At 57.8% G+C, this 4,210-nt stretch overlaps 1 non-coding gene across 1 annotated transcript; it reads right to left on the bottom strand.

Annotated features, from left to right (window-relative positions):
- Positions 1-736: 736 nt before the first annotated feature.
- On the bottom strand, positions 737-2,551 carry LOC142791942 (small subunit ribosomal RNA). The gene has a single exon (XR_012890524.1). It is a non-coding gene; the product is annotated as a small subunit ribosomal RNA (ribosomal RNA).
- Between the last annotated feature and the right edge of the window lie 1,659 nt (positions 2,552-4,210).

Raw genomic sequence — 4,210 nt, 5'->3', positions numbered from 1 at the left:
GTCGGTACGCATACGCCGCGGAGGGCGGGACGGTCATCGGAGCGTGCGGTTCCTCCATCGAGTACTGCGCACCTCGGCCGTCGCATCGCCGTGCCATGACCGGCCGCGCGTCAACGCGAACCGGTGCCAGCGAGATCCCTCGCCTGCAAGAACCGACCGGCAGCCTCCGTCACCCGAGGACGCGGAGGCGCTTGCCGCGGACGGCGGGACGGTATGCACTGGTGCACAGCGGACCCGTCACATCGCCAGTTCCTTGACCGACCGCCGACGCTTGTGCCGTTCCTCTCGTACTTGGCAGTCGCCGCGCGATTGTCGGGTCTCGTTCTTGCACGCTCGAACGGTCGGGAGGGCACTCGGCTGGCGTTTCGGGAACGCGCAGCCTCGCCTTCTACCGACGTAACCACGACTCGCCGTTCGCGCTCCGCCGCTCCTGTTTACAGTACTAGGCGGTCCCGCAGCGGTCGGGTCGCGCATTTCGAGCGCTTCGAGCCACGGTGCAGTGGCGGGTCGAAAGCCGACCTATGAGTGCGTTGCGCCGTTTGTACCCGCGTCCGCCACCTGGCCGACCGTCCAAGGTCGCGGTGTTGGCGTCCGCTGGGCGCAACAATTTGTCACGGGGTGCCGCTCCACATTCAGGCAGCCCCGTGGGGAAAAGCCGACCCCGCGTCCAAACGGGGTCAGCGGCAGAAAGTGTCGGGCGCAGACGCAGCTGAGGCGCTCACCCTTCACAATCCGTTAATGATCCTTCCGCAGGTTCACCTACGGAAACCTTGTTACGACTTTTACTTCCTCTAAATGATCAAGTTTGGTCATCTTTCCAACAGACCGGCGCAACCGAAAGGCCGCGCCGGACATCGGTCCGAAGACCTCACTAAATCATTCAATCGGTAGTAGCGACGGGCGGTGTGTACAAAGGGCAGGGACGTAATCAACGCGAGCTTATGACTCGCGCTTACTGGGAATTCCTCGTTCAAGGGGAACAATTGCAAGCCCCTATCCCAATCACGAAAGAAGTTCCACGGGTTACCCAGTCTTTTCAGACAGGGATAAAGACACGCTGCTTCCTTCAGTGTAGCGCGCGTGCGGCCCCGGACATCTAAGGGCATCACAGACCTGTTATTGCTCTGTTTCGTGCGGCTAGGAGCCGCTTGTCCCTCTAAGAAGGTTGTAAGGTGCTGGGAACCCCGCACCTATTTAATAGGCTAGAGTCTCGTTCGTTATCGGAATTAACCAGACAAATCGCTCCACCAACTAAGAACGGCCATGCACCACCATCCACCGAATCAAGAAAGAGCTCTCAATCTGTCAATCCTCCCAGTGTCCGGGCCGGGTAAGTTTTCCCGTGTTGAGTCAAATTAAGCCGCAGGCTCCACTCCTGGTGGTGCCCTTCCGTCAATTCCTTTAAGTTTCAGCTTTGCAACCATACTTCCCCCGGAACCCAAATACTTTGGTTTCCCGGAAGCTGCCCGCCGAGTCATTTGAGTAACTCAGGCGGATCGCTGGTTGGCATCGTTTATGGTCAGAACTAGGGCGGTATCTGATCGCCTTCGAACCTCTGACTTTCGTTCTTGATCAATGAAAACATTCTTGGCAAATGCTTTCGCAGTAGTTCGTCTTGCGACGGTCCAAGAATTTCACCTCTAGCGCCGCAATACGAATGCCCCCGTCCGTCCCTCTTAATCATTACCTCGTATTCCAAAAACCAACAGAACAGAAACGAGGTCTTGTTCTATTATTCCATGCAAGTTTATTCAGGCGACTCGCCTGCGTTGAGCACTCTAATTTTTTCAAAGTAAAAGCACCGGCCATCTCGAGGCACACAATGAAGTGCACCAAGAAAGAACCGGCATGATGTTCAGTCCGAGCCGTCGCATCGGGTAGATGCACTACTCGTCTGGAACTGAGATCCAACTACGAGCTTTTTAACCGCAGCAGCTTTAGTATACGCTATTGGAGCTGGAATTACCGCGGCTGCTGGCACCAGACTTGCCCTCCAATTGATCCTCGTTAAAGGATTTAGAGTGTACTCATTTCAATTACGGGGCCTCAAAAGAGTCCCGTATTGTTATTTTTCGTCACTACCTCCCCGTGCCGGGAGTGGGTAATTTGCGCGCCTGCTGCCTTCCTTGGATGTGGTAGCCGTTTCTCAGGCTCCCTCTCCGGAATCGAACCCTGATTCTCCGTTACCCGTAACAACCATGGTAAGCAAGTAACCTACCATCGAAAGTTGATAAGGCAGACACTTGAAAGAAACGTCGCCGGCTCGTGGCCATGCGATCAGCACAAAGTTATCCAGAGTCACCACACAATACGGGCCGAAACCCGATCGATCTTGGTCTAATAAAAGCACCCGTTACCCAAAGGGCTCCAGGCTCACTGCATGTATTAGCTCTAGAATTGCCACAGTTATCCAAGTAGGAAGAAACGATCTAAGGAACCATAACTGATTTAATGAGCCATTCGCGGTTTCGCCTTATTTCGGCATGTACTTAGACATGCATGGCTTAATCTTTGAGACAAGCATATGATTACTGGCAGGATCAACCAGGTAATCGTTCGACTGCGCGTCCGTCCTCGCCCTCGGCGGGCCGGACGCAGTCTGTGTGCGGCGGAGGCCACCTTCAGGCGCCCCAACACGCTTATTTTGCACTCCGAGATGACGGCGTTCGAGCTCGCTACGGCACAACCTTCCCGAAAGACGAGTGAGAGCCGTGCGGCAAGAAGCACGTTCATGCTCGCTCTTTTTCGTTGCATCGACTCGGTCGCGCCGTGCGGGTTGCCCAAGCCCGCTGCACTGTCGGTGGACCGGCCGGAACTAGCAACGGAGCCGAGACTGCAAAGCCGCCAGACGACGGGTCACGCCCGCGTCTTCGGCGCTTTCGCATCTGAATCGCCCGAGGACGACACGGAACACACCTCGATATCGTGGTAAAACGGCACCGTCCGACAACCAGCCCCTAACGCATCAAGCGGATGAGGCTGCAGACGACTGCCGTGGATTCCCCTGGAGCAGACCCGAGGACACGCTTGACGAGGCCGAAGCCCGCCGCATATCAGACACCCGGTCGCTTTCGCGTACGCCGCTCACGAGAACCCCCACATAATAGCAGCGATAAGTACCCAGACCTCCTTGGGCCCTAATACGAGCGTACTCGAGAAAATTTCACCGCGGGTGTGCCCCGAAACGTGTGGCATGTTGAGCGTGCCACAAGTCTACGTCGCTCTCAAACCCGCCGAGGTCGTAGAATTTGCGACCCTACTCACGAAATTCCCACCGAGGATACGGCCGCAAACGTACCGCACCTTGGGTAGGCCACGAGTTTGTGCAACACTACGCTGACGGCACAGCACCGAGGTCGTGCGCGCACGCACGGGAAAATTCCGCCGCGGTTTCTGCCGAAAACGTGAGGCACCACGACTCTCCGCAAGTTCGCGTCGACTGCGAAAGACCGAAGTCGTGAACGACGTGTCCGCTACTCGCCGCCGACACGCTGGACACCAAACGTACAACGACTCGACGGCGTCGTAGAGGCCCACGACGCGGTTTTCCTTAACGACGTCTCGGCGTGGCACCGACAGGTTAGAACGGCCGACCAACGTTCCCTGTCCGCCGTTCGGCTCAGTCGAAGGGCTCGGCGACTTCGGCAACGCTGCGAAGCCGCACGGTGACGCACGCCATGTCCCCATTTTTTTTTTCTTTCTGCGTCTGCCGGGGTGCCCCTATAATAGCAGCGATAAGCACCCAGACCGCCGTGGGTCGCTCGCCCCGGCTGACGTGGTTTTTCGTACTCCTGCGGCGGTCGCCGTCAAGCACGTCCAAATACGCTACTTTCGTGGGCGCATTCACGCTCTTTCGCTTCGCCGGAGTGCCAGCACTCACTCTGCCAAAAACGGCGAACATCCGAGCGGCGGTTCCCACTTTTGCGTCGGCGTCGCAAACCCCGCCCCGGCAGACGAGGTTTGCCGTACTCGTGCGACGGTGGCCGGCGGGCACGTCGAAAGACGCCGATATCGTGCGCGAATTGGCGCACCTTGGCTTCACCGGAGTGCCGCCACTGACTCCTCCAAAAACGGCGAAGATCCGAGCGGCGCTTCCCACTTTCGCATCGGCGTCCCGAACTCCGCCCCGGCTGACGCGGTTTACCGTACTCGTGCGACGGTCGCCGGCGAGCACGTGGAAAGACGCCGATATCGTGCCCGAATCGGCTCC

The sequence above is a fragment of the Rhipicephalus microplus genome, unplaced genomic scaffold, assembly GCF_043290135.1.
Source record: "Rhipicephalus microplus isolate Deutch F79 unplaced genomic scaffold, USDA_Rmic scaffold_199, whole genome shotgun sequence".
In the NCBI taxonomy this organism is placed as follows: Eukaryota; Metazoa; Arthropoda; class Arachnida; order Ixodida; family Ixodidae; genus Rhipicephalus; species Rhipicephalus microplus.
This window is presented reverse-complemented; position numbering and strand designations above follow the sequence as displayed.